Source organism: Tamandua tetradactyla, chromosome 25 (genome assembly GCF_023851605.1).
Source record: "Tamandua tetradactyla isolate mTamTet1 chromosome 25, mTamTet1.pri, whole genome shotgun sequence".
NCBI lineage: Eukaryota > Metazoa > Chordata > Mammalia > Pilosa > Myrmecophagidae > Tamandua > Tamandua tetradactyla.
In genome coordinates, this window is record NC_135351.1 from 42488252 (window position 1) to 42506462 (window position 18211).

Consider the following 18211-nt stretch of genomic DNA (forward strand, 5'->3'; position numbering starts at 1 on the left):
AGTCTGCTCTTTACAATCAAAAGTGCCTTATTACATAATTCTTAATTTATAAGAACTTTCCAAAATACATATTTTTGAATAGTTTAAGAACAAAAGTTTATATGAGGATTCTGAATAGCTCCATTTTTACTTTAATTAGTAGAAAAGTTGTTGATGACACACCAAAGTATTTCGAGTTTTGTTCCTGCCAACCAGTAAATACTCCCAACACCCAGGTTTCAACCCATATAGAGTTCAGGATATTTTGAAAAGACAACAGCCCTTTGACCTATAAATGATCAAAGGGAATTTAATCTTGAACTAATTATAAATATGATGCCACTACATATTTTCTGATCAGCTAGCAATATTCCATCCACCTACAGCAACCTTAAGTTTGCATATGCTGCTTGGTGCCCCCGTTAATGCCACATTTCCAGTTAAAACCATTTAATTTACTGTACGTTTATATGAAAGAATGAAAATTATAAACCATTGGCCCACATCCTTCCATCCCTATCTTGAATGAATGAATGAATGAATTAGATGCATCCATCAGACCAGTTGGGGGTCCTCTTCTCCTAAAAAGAGGCTAAATAAGAGATGTATGACAAAGCCCCCACAGGTTTTTTTGCTCAACTTAAAACTTTGACCATTTAAAATGCAAGCAAGCATGGCAGCACATCAGATTCCCAGGAACATATACAGCAACTAGGGGGAAAGTCAGAGCCTTGTTTTCTCAGACAACATAACCAAGCCAGAGTAAAAATAGGATGAATCTTGCAAGACACAGACCTGCCAGCCACAGCTGGCGGTTGGAAGAAAAGTAGAAAATGATAAAAAGGAGACAAGGAGGGAAAAATTAAAAAAAAAGAAAAGAGAGGCAAAGAACACACCTCCAGCCTCAGGTTGACTGTGTCCTGAGAGACAGGTTTCAGCCTTCCAGGCCCAGGGAGCTTCCCACCTCCCAGCTGCATCACTGGCTGAAAAGATTTTGGCAGAGCTTCCAAAACTAGAGGGGGGGACCTCTGGGGAGCTGCCTGAGAATATTTACTGTCCTCAAACAAACTCACTGATCCTCTCTATCTCGGGGCTTCTGATAAGACAAGGAAAAGTCACCTGATAAAGCATCTTGCCAATTCAATTCTCAAGGGAAGGGAGTGCAGAACCAATCCTGCCAGAGGTAAAGCCTGAGAAAGAGGCAGGGCAATGTCTTCAGACGCTCCGAGAAGCCCCACTCCTGCCATCCAAGCCACATACTCTCAGCAGGGGCACACGCGCTGGGCTCAAGATGGCACGGAATAGCTTCAGGAGAATCAGAACGCCAACACAGGACACTCATCTCATCACTGCACTCTTAAACGATCTGTCTACATGAAAACACGGTCAACTTACTTGTGCTGGCGAGTTTCCTATATGAGGGCTGTATTTTAATTTCCCATTTTGCATGTGTTTTCTCTATTGAGTTATATTTCTCAGCCTCCAGCCTGGGAAACAGTAGGAACTCAATAAATGTTTGCTGACTGCGTGATCAAGTGAATGAATGAACGAGAGAATGAATGATTGTGAACCCTCACTTTGACAACGATCATGTACTATTGTGCAATTGTGAAGGCAAAGGCTTCCACCTCTGTTCTACCGCCCCTTTAACTTCTCCTTTTTATTCCTTTTTGTGAGCATCCCAGGATGGTCTGATATAATTTATTCAATTCCTTTTTTTTTTTGGTGGGGGGGGAGTGCACGGTCTGGGCATTGAACCCGGGTCTCCCGCATGAAAGGCAGGCATTCTAACCACTGAAACACCCATGCACCCGGTCTGATAAAATTTAAAGTATCCCTTTCTAATACCATGGGTACCTCTGTGACTGTCCTTGTCTTGTGCCTGATTTGCTGTAATAAAAACAGAACAAACAACACAGCATAATCATGCTCAACTGAACATAATCATGATATAAATTTTGCCCTTTGTATTTCTATAGTAATTTGCTATTCACGAGAAAGCAATATCTGAGTTTTTCTCAAGCCCTACCACCATCCCCAACGTTAAACGTCCTGCCACATAGGGCCCCCTGCTCTACGTGTCCTCAGGGCTGCTGTGACCCAAGGCCTGGACAGGCGTGAGTGTTTGTCTGTTTATTGGCCCAACAATATCCTTGAGGACAGGAAAAGGAGTGGTGTGTGCGCGCGCCCGTGTGCTCTCCCTTCCTTGTATTGTTCTCCTTGGAAATCTCCTTCCTGATGTGGGACAAAAGCCAAGGAGAGTCCCAGGACTTCCCTGACCCTGAGCCCAGGGTGGGGCAAAGGCACTGGCCCTTATCGGCCTGCAGCCCAGAGGGAAGGGGGAGGAAGGCGGAAAGAGAAAGCAGCGAGGAGGAGGGAAGCTGGCCCTTAGTGCTGAGAGCTTTTACTCGTGATAGAATGATCCCAGAGTCCAGCATGTCTATGCTACTTTTAGGTATGCAAAGACTTCTCTCTGGACTCACATGTTCTCAAGACATGCCTCGAAGAGCAGCGGGGTGCTAAGATCTGCCCTTCACCCCTCGCCATCCCAGCACCAGCTCTGCCATTGCCTTTTCCATTGCAGCACAGCTCTTCAAGACTGAAATCTCTTCCAAAGCCACCCGGGATCCTTAACTGCCGAGTCCTTTGGCTGTTTCTTAGATCACATCAGTGGGATGACTCTGGAATTGTACACGTTGACCTCTCTTCCTTAAATTCAGGATCTGACCTCGAGCAGGCACTCAGCAAGCAGAGCTCCTCCCCACACAGCCCTGGCCCCTTGGCTGCTCTGGCATGTGCCTGCCCTGGTTTTCCAGCCATAATTCCAATGGCTAGAATCCTCTGGAATCTTCTCTCTGATCTTTGAGCCCAGAGTCAGAACTGCTGCTTCTCCCCACGCTTCTGTGATCTTTCTGTCCTTCCTTATAGCTCCAAGCAGGGTCTCCTTTGGATTTCAGTTTACTGGGTGCATAAATATACATATATACATATTTTATCACCAACTAAATGCTCTGCTACCTGAGGACAAGACCCTGCTTGCTTTTCTCGGCACCAAGCCCCACATTTTTCTCATGGCTGACTTTCCATTAATGTTGGTTGGATTCAAAATGGTATTAAAGGTGGAGAATTGAACCTTGATTTCTCTGCTGTTTCCCACCTCCCCATAGCCTCAATCCCAGGGCATAACCTCTAATAACTCATCTTTGGTGTCTCTCCCATCTGCCCCCCACATATGCCTCCCAGCCGAACCCCATTCACCTTTCAAGGAGACAAGCCCCCCATTTTCCTAACTTGCCTCTCTGCCTCCTGGTGCTCCACCTCTTCTCTGCGCCGCTACCTCTGCTGGGTTGATTAATCTAATACAATCCCAGCATGTGACTCCATTGCTTAACGCCGGCTGGAGGCTCCCCAGTGCCTCCTGAGCTGGAGCCTTGGTTGCCTGCAGGTCCGTCTGCACTGAGGGACATTTCCTTCCAGCCTCCCCTAGCGCCTCTCCACTTAGGAATCTTGTCCCCCACTGCATGCTATTTTCTGTTCCATGACACACCCACTGCCATTCTCCCTACCCCCCGTGCCTGGTGCTTGGCATTCTCTCCACTTGCCCCCTTGCCCTGGGTTACAGCCCTCCTCGGAAAAGGTTCCCTGACCCCGATGCCCCCTGCACACACCCACAGGAAAACTGACCTGCTGTTTCTCCTCTGAATTTGCACACCATTGGTTTATCCTTCTCTGAGGGCACCTACACCCAGTCAGTGTCCCAGACTTACTCTCTTTTAAGTCCATAAGCAACTTGAGACTGAAATGTGGGCTAAGCTATCACCATATTCTTCCCAGAAACAGAATACTAAATTGCATATGGCAGAAAGGTCATAAATATTCATTGACTTTAACCAAACGAAAGCTTTTACGAATAGCAAAGAAGAATAAAAAAGCTCAGTTTCCATGTGTGCAGGAGGGGACCGCGCCAGCCGAGGGCTGGCGTCGGCGAGGACGGTGGTGCTCAACATTTCCACTTAAGGCTGATGACAGAATCAAGCTCTGCTGCAGTCAATGAATAATTTATTTGTGCACAAAACATTCTGTTAATGGAAATCTTTTTTATAGCTCTAAAATATATTTACCGCCCTATGGTTATTAAATGTTTGCTTTAATCATGAGTACACAAGGTAGTGACAACCGATAATTGCAGGATCACGATATGCTCTTAAACTGATTTAATCGAGAGCACCTCTTTTGAAATTCGAAAACCCCTCAGTGGATGGAGGTGGCGATGGACGACCGGGAGCCTACCCACTCCTCTGCAATCTGAGAACTGAAGGAGCCCATTGCCAGACATGCTCCCAAGCGCAGGGACAACTGAAAATCTAGGTAGCTAACGCATGTGTTAGATTTTAGCACTCAATTTAAAATGCCTCTGCTTCCCTGGGCTAGACTGCCTCAGCCAAAGACATCACAGAAAAAGAGAAGTGTGTGCGTGTAAGGGCCTTTCCTACATCTTCCCAGCCTGACAAAAAGTGTTTCCCTGCAGAGCTGCTCAGTAAGTTGTGAGATGGGCAGTTGTTGTGAGTTGTGAGGTGGTCCTCAGAAGGAAAAGCGAGTTATTCCTCTCTGGTTTTATTTTCAGAGACAGAGAGACAACGCTGTTGGCTGCCGAGAGGCTCCAATAAGTACACATACTCCTGAGGAGGTGAATTTGTGGGGGATTTTGGCGGGGACGAGGTCGAGAAAACCTACAGCCATCTGAAGCTCTTGTGAAATATTTAAAGAGCTAGAAGAACAGCAAAAAGGAAAAACAAAAAAAAAGGAAGGAAACTCAAGTCTTCCAGTGAATTCCTGTTTCCAACTATAAACCCCATGAAAACAAAGGCAAGTAGCGTCAAATCCATGCTCTGTGCCTACTTTTATCTCAAACTCCCTAGTATACACTCATAGTCATCGTACTACCGCCCAAATCAGCTTCTCTCCTCACTTCCTCTTTTCTATTAAAAGTCACATCCAGACCCCCAGGCCCAAGGCCTGACGTCCTCACCTCTCGCTCCCCTCCTGAGGGCACCCACGCATCCACATTTGCACACGTGCTCACAGGCATGCAGGCACACAGTTACACACATACATACCACCACGTGTGCACAGCTGTACCCATGTGCAGACATGCACACTCACACATGTGTGCACACACTCACGCATGTGCAGACATGCACACTCTCCCCCTGATTCCCAGCCCTGCCCCGCTCCCCTGCCCGCTCCCGTGGTCTGTCCCCTGGCCGTCCCTCCTGCCACCCCTTCACTCTTGGCTGATCTCCCCTGCACGAAGGACCAGAGGATGCTCTGGGTCCACCTGGCAAACGCCCAAAGGGCAGATGCGGGCTCAGTGCCCCTGGGCTCACAGCATCCTGGGGCGGTGACCACGGGCGGCAGGATCACCAGGAGAGCACAAGGGAGACAATCTGAGCCAAAACCAGCCCACAGGTCAGCAACATGCAAGCCTGGAAGTCAGGGCAGTGGGGACGCCCCAGCAGGTCCCATGGGGGCCCGCGAGGAGATGGGACGGGCGCGGCCACAGCTGGCCACTCCACACCAGTCCATGCCAGTGGCCCTGAGGGGTCCTGGCTGGCTGGGACTCCTTCGCCCACCTTCCCCGCCATCCCACCCCCCAGCCAGACTCGTCTTCCCGAAGGGCATCAGTCGTCTGCTCAGAACTCCCAGGGGCTTCCCACACAGTGGGTGAAATGTGCATCCCGTCCTGAGAGAGGCAGTGGGGCCGCCTGCAGGCTCCCAGCACGCCCACCCCAGCCCCGGCCGCCCCAGAGGCCATAGCCTTGTTGTCCCGTCATGTCTTGTCAGAGGCCAAGTGCTCTCATGGCAGGTCAAGTCCTGGAGCCAAAGCATCCTGGCCAGGGGCTGGGCGGTCAGAGGAAGGAGGGGCTTGCTTCCATTTTGTTCTATTTTGAGGGTATAGTTACATTACTTTAAGATTTTTTTACATTCACAAAGAACACTAAAAAAATTACAAATTTGTTCTTACTACTGTGCTTGGAATATTTCACAAGTAATCAGACATGCCGATTCTTCTCACTAATAAAATTAAATATATAGATACAGACATATAGATACAGATATATAGAAATAGATACGGAGATACAGATACAGATACAGATATAGACATCTGTGCTTAGGCATCAATTTGCAGCCCCCAAAAATGAATTTTAAAAGGAAATTCAGAACCAAATACTCTGATAAAATTCAGCAAATATTTATTGCACATGGACTTCCTTCATCAAGCATGCTGGTGGGCTGCAGGGGACACCGACGACACGAAGGTACAGTCTCCACCAGCTGTCGCGAGCGGCGGGAGGGAAAACCTCACCACATCCAGGAGCACGGGAGGGGCCTGAGGGCAGGTGCGACCACCAGGCACAGCCGTAAGACACCAGTCAGTACGAGGCTGCGTCCCAACAGCAACACTAATCAACACCGAAGGAGTCAACCAGGCCCTGGGAGCGGCGGAAGCACAGTCTGAGATGCCAAAAGCCGGCGAGGGATGTGGTCGAAGATTCCATGAAGGAAGTGAGTTTGGCTTTGGCAATTGCTGAATAAGAAGTCGACATGATATCAGGTTCAAAAATAAAATAAAACTCTCTGCATGGGTGATTGTGCCCAGTATGCAGTTTAGTGATTTATAATGAAGACTGGAGCTGTCACGGGACCTTCACTCTCTGGGGATGCTCCTGGGAGCAGGTGAGCTTCTGAGAGCAGAGGGAGGGATGGGGTCTCATAAAGTCAGTGCCAGTGATTCTTCCTTTCTGGAAGGTTCTGCACACAGCATCCAGAAAAGTCATTCTTGCATCTCAATTTTTTTCTCATGTCAGAAGGTGGAGGTGCACTGTCACCAACATTCTCTGAAATTACGAATTGTGATTCTGCCCCCCAATTCCAACATGGCTTCTATTTCATTAAAGAATCATACTAGACCAAAACATCATGACATCAGAGCCTTGCTCAGACCTGGCTGTGGAGGACGCCGGATCTGCAGCCGGCAGGCCCTGATGCGATTCCGGTTTCACAGCACCCTGGACTGGGGACCTTGAGCAGGTGCCCAGTGCCAAAGCCTCCGTTTCCTCACCCACAAGACGAAGGGCATCGCGTGCCCAGCAGCTGTGGTCCCGAGGGGCTCAGTGTGCAAGGAAGCCTCTTGGGAGCACAAAGGTGAGGTGGGTCCCTAAGCCCCCTCATGTAGGCTGCGTGGGGAGAGGGAAGGGTACGAGGGCCCCCTGGCCACTCCCACTGCAAGCAGAAGCAAGGGGCTGGAAGGAGGGCGGGGTGACGAGCCGAGGGCAGCCCAGAGGGCTCTGCAGCGCTCCAGACGCTCAGGGAACCACAGGTGCTCTGCTCATCTACTGGAGAAATGAATGGATGAAGTCGAAAGAGGGAGGGAAAGCATAGCTGAGAGAGATGCTTGAGAAACACAGCAGCAGTGGCCAAGACAAGTAGCACAGGGCAAGGCACTCATTCTGGCAGCAGTAATGGGCTCCAGTTGCAGCGGGGAGGGAAATAGAGGAAGAGCACAAACCCACAGGCTGATATAGACGTAAACGCTGGTGCCACAAACTCACAGGCTGATAGAGACGTAAACGCTGGTGCCACAAACCCACAGGCTGATAGAGACGTAAACGCTGGTGCCAGCTTCAGGCACAGTGAGACACGGGGCACCCAAATAGAAGGATGGCACACAGCTGGAAAGCTCCAGCAGGGTATGAGGACTGGTTTAACTGGCCCAGAGTTCCCGTCTGCGCTGAAGGAAGTCTCAACAGCGGTGGACGGTGATGGCAGCACCATTTATACCACTGGAGCGCACGTTTGAATGTGGCTAAAAGGGGGCTGTACATATGTCAGCAGAATAAAAATGTTAGAAGACCATGAGACTGTACAACACAAGCATGAACCCTAATGTAAATTGGAGTTAATGGGATAATGATCACAACGTTGTTTCTTCCGTATGACAAAGGTAGCACACAAGTGCCAAGTGTTAATAATAGGGAAAACTGGAGCGTTGAGGAGAGGTGTGTGGGAAATCTAAACTGTCTGTATGATTTTTCTGGATACCTACAACTTCTCTATTTAAAAAATGCATTAAAAATTCAATAATGAAAAACATGTTTTTAAAAAATGACCTGACAGAAAAGAGGAAATGCGAAGGACATGACATCTTGCTGGTTACACATATACCATGACTTTTTCGTGGCAGCAGAAGAAGGCGTATTAAACCCAGACATTACGAGATGCATTTTGCCCCTTTATCAAAGTTTCACAAGACCTGCTAAGATGTATCAAAATTGGATGGATTGTAAGTTTCCCTTCCTTCTATTTTTTCGTTCTTGTTGTAAATAATGACAAGAAAAAATATATAAAGGCATATTAGAAGAGAAAGTAACAGATGAATGAATAATGGGCCTGGGAAAGCTACAAAATAATAGTAACTTGCACAGAAAATAGAATTCCATATTTTGGACTGCTAGTCTAAAGTAAGATTTCTATGACTTATGTCATCACCAGCTATCATAACTGTGGGATTCCCAGCAAACTCTAAGATTCCTCTAAAACTCAATCTCTCAAATGTAAAGGGGATTTGTGGTTCTCACTTCTAAAGGATGAAGCCCCCAGCACAGGTGTGACTGACAAACACGCACAGTGAACGTTCCCGGCCTTAGACTAAAGGAGACACGGCATTCACGGAACACCTCGACACGCGCGATCTGAAGGAACGAAATAGCATTCGTGGGGCACCTCATGAAAGTGGACCAGCCCAGGCTGGCTTAGGACAAATGTCGTCAAGGCCGCTGACAACGGGAAGGAAGAGGCCGAACGTGCAAAGAACACTATCGCAGAGCTGAAACAATTTGTACTTGCTTAACTCCCACAAAAAGTGCCATAAAAAGAAGAGCATCTCAGCACTGAGATTCTTCTTATCTTGCAAACTGTTTTCTACTGACTAATGATTGGGGGAGGGGGGCTAAGTAAATTTTAAAAACGCATTATTTGGAAAAAGGATCCTCATGTGGGCCGACGCCCGGGCCAGCCAGTTTTGCTGATCACGTCGTGGAGAGGTGGTGGCTAGGCCTGGTGCACGCAGCAGAGACAGGCACACCCACTCCAGTGGGGGAGCTCGTGACCCAAGGAGGTGTGCAATTTAATTGAGAAAAAGCCCTTGCCTCCATGCGCTACATCCATGTTGAAGGGCTAAAGACTTGGCCACGGGGCTAATGCAAGATTGTTATTGCCAAATGCGCACAATGCGTGTGGAACCCTACCTACTGTCACCATAATCCTACCAGCCACTGAGCTTCCACCACCCGTCTGGTATTCAGTCCCCAACACATTATGAATCAATAACATCCTTGCGCCCCCCTCACAGAGGAGTAGCAGACGCATGCCACAAAGCAGCAGTCATAATTACATCAAAGGTAAATATGATAAACTCAACCATATACTAACAAGTATTTCTCACATATGGACGGTGGGATATACAGTACCTCCAAAACAGATGTTTAAAAATGTTTTTAAAGAGCAAGGATAGTTTGCTTGTTTATTTGTTTACCAAAAAAAAAAAAATTTCATATATTATTTAACTTAAAAAAAAATTATTTTATAAACAAAATCCCAATGAGCTGACTCAACCAGAGCATCTAGAACTGTGCAGAAACCGAGAAGACATGGCCTCATGGGTGAGACCTGAGTTAAGTGAAACCTAACTAAGCAGATCCACGCTTGAATGTGGCAAAAGCACATTCAAGTGAGGGCTCCAGAGGAGTTATCCCCATCTTCCCACATCTATGAGGCTGCTCGAGAAATGAAGACCTCCGAAACTTTTGGAGTATCTCTTCCTGATGGGTTTTCATTTCACTTTCATATTCCTTCATCCAATTTTTTTCCTGAATGGCACCATGTGCCCATAATGATGAGAACTACTGGGCACACATGAATATTGAGTGTTATATTATATAATATATATATTATATAATATATATCTTTTCTGCAGGCAGAATGAGAAGATCCCCAAGATCTCTATACTTGGTATTTCTACCCCTACTGGATGCCCAGGGCTACAGGATCAAACCAAGTTTCAGGGTGGCTACTTTCAGAGAGGTCGGAGACGGAGCTTGGCATTGGCCCGTCCACACTGCCCCAAGTAGCCAGGCAGGGCGGCTAACGGCATGGCATTGGCTTTTCTACACTGTCCCAAGGTAACCAGGCAGGGGCAGCTGTGGGCATGGTGTTGGCTTGTCTACACTGTCCCAAAATAACCAAGCAGGGGCAGTTGTGGGTATGGCATTGACTTGTCTACATTGCCACAAGATAACCAGGCAGGGACAGCTGTAGCATGGCATTAGCCCATCCACACTGCCCCAGAAAACTGTCTGGCCTTGCCTGGCCTCGGGACAGCCCCAGTCAGTCACATGGTCAGCTGGTTTGGTAGGACGGCGGCTGCCCTAGTCAGTAGACACTGCCCTCTCTTACTCGTTACTCATCAGGTTTCCTGATAGCTCTGGTTTATTCAGAAGAAGATTAAATACCAAGCTGTACAATTTTAGAATCATGAATAAAAATAGGGAACTTCAGAAACTCGAATCTAGAGAGCTGGACTAGGGTTCTTAAATTCTTACCAAATTTTCTGTTACAGCGTAAAGGGTTAATTAAAGCATGAATTTTCCTGGATTAAAAAAAAAGAATTACCAAGCTTTAAAATCAGTATCATTTTAGACTTCTGATGCCAAAAATCTGTTTGACAGTGCCGGCTTTACTATACTGACATTTTAGCAGCTGCCAAAGTCCTGTTACCACTAAATTCTGTCTTGGCAGGACCGGCAGTCTGCCAGAATCCTAAACTGCTGCTTAAAGCTCTGCTCCGGGAGCTCTCCACAATGATGCGGTGCAACATGGAAGCTGAATGGAGCAAGCCCTTACAATTTTCTATTCTTATCCCAGAAACCAAGCATTCGGTAAAAGGAGAGTGTCTCAAAATGAGGAGCATTGCTTATGTACCCAAAATTTGGATAAAGTTTTTTACCCTCAGATTTGAATCTGATACAATCCGGTTCAATTACAGATGAAAATTTCACTCAAAGTACACTCTGATATTTTCACAGTAACTCAAGATTGCAACAAGGAAATCATTATTAAAACAATAAATTAAAAGGATCTGGTTTCAAAGTATACATGACAAATTTTTCCCACCTTCTGCTAAACTCAGGATATTTCCAGAAATGTGTTAAAGGCTCGTAAATATTTTCATTTAGCTAATACCCCAGACTTCCACCATAGGCCTCAGGACCTTCAAATCATTATTGTCAAAATTTCACAGAGTTTTCATATTGTGCTTAAGAGATCTTTCCAATAATTGTGAAATCATGCCATATAGGAAATACTCGGTTCAACTTACCCAGCACCGAATGTTAAGGATTGGTAAATCAGTGTTCAACCAAAAATCCGCTTAATTTTTCAAGTACATCTGATTATCATTGTCTTCTAAAAAGTCCAAAGACTCCACCTAATGAGGAAAAAACCACAAAGGACGGTGTTTAAATTAGCGGGGCATTATATGATTGACACAGCATTACTATAGCAATCAGACCAATATTTCCCTAGAAGACTGAGCTACTTAAAACTATAAAACAGCAAAAGCACCTGGCAACTACATTAAACTTTCTAGTTAGAGGGCAAATGAATGTTCAAGCATAGGAAAAACAATATCATAACACAGCAAAGGTGTGAAGGGAGAAGGGTTTATTTTCCGAGCTGATGGTTGTACAGTGTCAGTTAGGATATTAAAAATCAGAGATGAGAAAAGATGCAACTGATTGCTCCGGCATCCTACTCCTTGATCCTCATTAATTTACTGATGAAATGAAGATTTGTAGGTTGCGATTCCTTAAATCCTTTAAGCCCTAGCTACATGCACTCTCTGTTGAAGAATGCAAACTAACATCTAGAAAGATGATCTGAGTGTGATAATCTCGGAGAGGATTCACTAGCGTGAATGTCCACGTCATCCTGGGGCCGTCATGCCTCCTCCCCCAAGGAGCGTTGGCAACTAAAGACCTATTAATAGCTCAGTTATGGTTTGTAGCAACCTCAGTCTATTCTTTTTTGCATTTAATCAGTAGAGGCAACTTTTCTGAAGTTCCAAGAGAAGTTCTGAGAGAAAGCAAGCTACCTCTTGCCTGGAAAGTGCCTGAAATATCTGGGATGCTGGGTGGTAGAGTAGCAAGAGAGAATCACTGAACAGCTTCCAGCTAATTCTGACCCTGTTCTTCCCAGGTAGATTTGGTGTGTTTTAAAGTTCCGGAACATCAAACACAACTTTGTCCAAGTGAAAGTCCAAAAACATATTCCAAAGCCATAAATACGTGTGTTTTTTTTATGTATTATGCAATCTGAAATTACTGTTACCACCATGCCCCAAACCCCGCTATACACATTAGTAAAATCAATTGATAGTTCATCTCAGTGTCAAAAAATAACTGTTGAAACAGATTTGCTATCCACAAAAAGAAAAGACACATAACTAGAAAGGCAAATATTTCTAACAATGGATAAGACAAGTGGCAGTAATTAGAGATATTAAGGAGCAACCTGCAGTAGTCATAGGACTATTTTCCACTTCCAAGAAAACTTACGTCTAGTTTCTAGTGTACTTGCTATTCAAGAAAGAGTGATCTAGGAATCTTATTTGGATGGTCTCAAGAGAGTTCCTCATTGACCACAATACATAGTCTATATTATTCTAGCGTTCTTGAAATAAATATGACAAGGTCAACATCAAATGGTCTGGTTATTTTAAATTCTACTAGATCAATGAATATGAGGCTAAACAATGAACTATAAAAGGTTATATAACATACATTTTTCACACTGACCCTCTAGAGACATAAAAATATCTTTGTACTTTTCAGGCATTATATGAAAGAGCTTATGAAAACCTCTAATAGCATTTGGTAGCTAGCTCCATGCTATCATCGCTGAATACTCCTCAGGAAGATTTTGTGCAGAAGCAAATACGCTGTCCAACAATTCACCTCTGTGAGTCACTTCCCCTGACCAAGTGGCGTGGGTTCAGTGTGGGCTAATCTTAAGAGTCCCTCCTCATTGATTTTTCAGTGTGTGATGTGACGCTGACCTCAGGCAGCACTCTCAGACTGGTGTCCTTCTTTCTGTCTTTATTCATCTTTTAGGCAGAGTCCTGTTTTCATAAATTATGTAACTCTTGCCTCATAAAAAGACTTAAATTTCCTGCATGTAGACCAGTCACTAAACCAGTATCTGAGAAGGTTTTGTACCTCGATGCAAGAAATACACTCCAGGTTCCATCCAGCCACGGTTATCGGCGCAGTCGGTGATTCAAATTACTGAGGAATGTTTAGGTATTTATGGGGTGCCAACAAGTGGTGCTCTGGGCACCTCACATCAGACTCAAAAGCAGTGAGTGGACAGCTCACCGGCACCCAAGGGACAGCCCCGCTCAGTGGCCACCCCTGTTAGCACACAGCCTGCAGCTCTGTTGCCCACAGACTAACCACAATCCAACAGGCCCTTGGGGATCAGCAGGAGCCCTGACACAGGAGGGCGGGCTCCCCGCAATTCCTTTCACCACACTTCATTCCACAGCCTGATAAAGGTGGTTGAGTCTAAACACCTTTACTTTAAGCTTCTTTTGAGCACCAAATGCCTCACTCACTAGGACAAAAAAAATTACCAAAACAAAAACATACTCCAGTGGGTGGTATTTTGGTGGCACTGGAAAAATGAAGCACACCTGAAATTTGCATGGCAGGTAGGTACCTGGTCCAAACAACGGAGTCATTTGTTACTCGTTAATATTTGACCACGCCGGTCACCAGTGAGTCTGTCTCAAGTATTTGTGAGTAATTAGTCAGTGACACCCACTCCAGTGGCCCACTCTGCAGACCCGTCTCCCCCCTCCGTGGTCCCAGAGCCAGCCGGCGGGTTTGCTGACCATTCCCCCGTCTCTTTACAAGGCAGCGCCTCTCGGGTCCCATATGCCAAACCGCAGTAATGCTTAACAGGGGTCGCTCCTCACCTCTTCTCGCACCAAGCATGCCAAAGAGGCTTCCTCAGGTAAGACAGGAAAGAACTGGGGGAAGGACTGAGCCCCCATGCCACACTCCCCATCACCTTACGAGCAACTCACTTTCCAAACGAGGCACCCAGCGGCCAAGGGAGCCAGGAAACCGAAGGGGCCTGCAAAAGGCGACCCGTCTGGGACACCTGCACACGTTTCCACAGGCCCCAAAGGGGTCACAGCACACTTAGTCGCTGACATCACTTTCCCTTATAAATACACAACAGCATTTATTAACAAGAAAACACCCCAATCCCGTCACCCAACGACAGTCATTATTTTTCATCTTAATCTAGCGTTCGCACCTATGCAAGCCTTTTTCCACGCGGATGCTCTCGTGTTGCACAGATTTAATTACGTGCCATGCTATCTCCCCCCAGCATCTCACAAACGTATTCTGCTTTTCCGTGTAATTCGCACAACTCTCATTTTAGCCAGAGAATGCTCCACAGGGTTCACGGACTTAGTCATTTCCTCAATCATTCTCGTATCTGGGAACACTTTGGATCTTCTCATTTATTTTCGATACTCAAGCTACTATTTCTCCCTTAGGATCTTTACCAGAATTGGGAATATCAAACCAAGCCATATGAATAATTGCATGGACTAAATACTTCTTACCATATTGGTGTCAAGAGATTGTAACAACCTTGAGCAGCGGCAGCAGTGCAGGAAGATTTGCTTCCATCACAACTCCACCGCCAGGCGTGTCACAAATTTGAAAACGTGTATTTAACGTAAAGTGGCACTTCCGGGTCCCTTCTGATTTTCTTTTAACAGTGAGCATAATTATTCTCCTGCTTGAAAATTATTCCATTGCCTTACACTTTTCGCGTGAACCTGCCCAAGCATGGATTTTGACATCCTTCAGGCCATCGGTTTTCTTAGGCCCTTAAATGGTCTTTTCAGATGATACATTAACTTCCTCATTCATCTGCTTTGCAAATAATATTTAGGACTATTTGCTTTCCTGTTAATCGCTGATTATTATTTTTCAAAGAATGAGGTTTTTGTCATTTTATTTTTTTTAGAGAAGTTGTAGGTTTAAAGAAAAATCATGCGTATTTTCCATATAAACTCCCTGTTAGTAACACCCAGCATTAGTGTGGTGCATTTGTTACAACTGATGAAAGAACATTATTATACTCGTACCAGGAAACATGGTCCATGGTTTACTTAAGGTTCGCTGTTTGTGTTTTATACTCCTATGGTTTCTTGAAATTTTTATTCAAGTATTTTCTTGATGCTTATTTCAAAGCAGAGTTAGTATTTCTACAAAATTTTCCATAAGTGTATTTGGAAGTATTGACCACTTGTCCTATCTAGAGGGCATCTGGGTCCACAGAGTGAAATACAGAGTCACTTTTTTTTTTTATAAATTCCAAGTTAGCCGCAATACACTAGGGAGTTCCACTCCCTCACACAGCCTTTTTGGGAAGTTTACTTGCATTACATTTTCTATGGACATGGTATTACGTTGGGCCCATTTCTGAGCTCCCCATTTTGCTGGACAGGTTGCCATATTTAAAATGGAACCTTTTTTCAGACTAATCATAAATGTAATAAGCCTCAGGCTACGTAGTTTTCAAGAACATTCTCATATGGACTGCTTATCTGCCATGCATTTTGAATTACTGTTGTTTCAGAATACATTTGAATCCATAGGCTCGATTCTACTTCTTGTTCTTTTTTTTCCCCAAACATTCCTTGAGTCTCCTTATGTAAAATGTGGACATGTGACATTCTCACTCATTTTTTCCAAATTATTTTGAGAATCTTTTGATCAAGTGTATCATCTGCCTCCTACATTTGGCCATATATAAAACCCCCCTTTAGGATTCTAATTAGAATTGCGTTGACTCATATATGACCATCATTTCAATAATTTGTTTCCCCATGGAAAAAGAAAGAAAAAAACCCTGATAAATGTAAGGCATCTCTGTTTGCTAGATTTTAATGTGCATGTTTCATAACTACATCTGTATGTCTGCTGAGTCCCTCTCCTCCTGCTCAGAGGTACTCATTCCAGCACTGACTTTTTACTCCCTCCCAAGCTCCACCCGAAAAGTGTCCTTTACACACAGCAGACCTGGTCACAGAGAATCGGGAGCCAAGCCGGCTGAGCCCGATTGTAAATAAAGCATTTTAATCACCTCTACACAAATGATGCTAAGCTGTTTATAAACAACACATTTAGTATTTAAAATAAAGACACTGTAAACTTAAATTTGGCTGAAACTAGCCCAGAGTGTATGTGTGTGTCAGTTAGTCCATGGGTCATCTCCTCCGATTAGTGATCTAGGCACTATAGAAGAATGTTTTATTTTATAAAACCCACACCGTGCAAGCAGGATTCTAGAAACTGGGGTGAAAAGGAAGAAGAGAGTAAACAGAAGGAATTGGGAGGCAAAGGGCACTTTGCCCGGGTGAAGCTGGCAAATGAGAGAAACTGTGAACGGCCCATCCCAATTTTGAAAGCCACACTGTGTGTCAAGCTGAGTGGAAGTAGGAGTGACGTACAGCTCTTCTTTCCTGAAGAATGAAACACACAGAAAATGTGGCGAATATTTCATCTAAGCCTTGTTTCCTGAAAGACTGCAACTCCTACAAATTTTCTTTCCCAGAGTTCAAAATAGCACACTGAGTGGGTGTAAGCACTTCAAGTGCAAGAAAAAAATAAAGGGAAACTAAGGGAAAGGAAATCGTCTTTTCTGCTCCCGGATGGGAGAATCTATGAAGAAGCCATTTAAAGGGACGCTGGCTGTCTGGGCCGGGCGGCTAGCCAGGGTCAGCAGCGAGGCCAGCCCTGCTGACCGGCCACAGAACCTCTGGCCACTGCACACTGCCGGCTCCTTCCTGAAGTCTGGCCTTACCGCCTTCGCCTCCCAGGCAGAGCCGCCAGTTGCACCCTGGCAGCCGGAAGCCCGAGTCGCAGCAATGAAACGCTTGCAAAGGGCGGAAGCAGGACTTTCCTGGGCTCTCAGGGCCCAAGAGCCCCCAGGGACCTGTTAAAATGCAGAGTCTGAGGTCCAAGATTCGCAATTCCCACGAGCCCCAGGGCTGCTGAGGCTTGGCTCCAGAGACTCTAGTCTAGAGCAAGGCTTCCCAAGGGCCGGAGCACCGACATGAGGATGCCTGGAAGGGGGCCGGCAGGGAGCCCATGCTGGGCCCGCTGGTGCAGAGAGGACGGTGCACAGAGGTACACCCACAGTGCACACATCCGTGACCATTTTTTTAAAGACTTGCTTTAAATGCCTAAGTGGGTGGAGCCGAGTCTCAGAATAATAGGAGTTGGGACAAGAAGGATTCAGGGGGACTGGGGCGGCCGCAGAGGGTTTCACAGAGCAGGGGACACTCAGCAGGTCCCAGGCTGGGCAGGGGGGACAGAGTAGGAGGGGGGAGCGAAGGCAATTCCGGCGGGCCTGGACTTCCAGGACCAGGGGGTGGCAGCTGCCATCCTGGGAAATACAATGAGAATTCACGCTGGGAGGCAAAGAGCCATGGGTGGGTTTCAGGAATCACAGGGATAAACCGAGCCCTCGGATCAGGGGCCACGTGTCCTGAGAATGGGCAGCTTTTCTCCCCTGGCAGCTGCAGCTTGTGGTTTATGAGAGACTGGCCTAAACCCGGGAGCACACAACGGCCCTCTTCGAATATAACATTTGTGCACGCGTGTGCCTCTGGTCGGCACGTCTCGAATGATGACCCACACCGTGGCAGTCTGAGAATCACAACTCTGCACGTCTCACAGAGTGGAATCGGTCATCTGCCACTTAGAGTGTTTGGATTTTACGTGTCCTACAAAAACAAGCACCGTTGCCCTCCTGCAGCGTGCTCTCAGGTGGCACAGGTCCCCACACACCCGGGCGCCAGGATGCTCTTCCCTTCCCTGGAGGAAGAAAGCAGCCAGAGGCGGGATGAAACCATGAATGAGCTCTCTCTCTGCTTACTGAAGCTCCTGAGAGCGGCTCTCATGCCCACACAAGGCGACAGACCCAGCAGTAAGTCCCCAGGGGATTCCAAAGCTCACCTGCCACGCAGAAATGCCACCTCTGCTTTGTTTTTAACTGAAGTAAACTACAGGAGCTGAGAGTA

The 18211-nt window shown here is 46.1% G+C and overlaps 1 protein-coding gene across 5 annotated transcripts in view; it reads right to left on the reverse strand.

Moving 5' to 3' along the window:
- The window catches only part of HIVEP2 (HIVEP zinc finger 2), a 174770-nt gene that overhangs the window by 69986 nt on the left and 86573 nt on the right, over positions 1-18211 (reverse strand). For all 5 annotated transcript variants that reach the window (XM_077143349.1, XM_077143348.1, XM_077143344.1 and 2 more), the window contains exon 2: positions 11417-11524. The gene's annotated coding sequence lies outside the window, so the exon portion shown is untranslated. The remainder of the gene's footprint in view (positions 1-11416; positions 11525-18211) is intronic.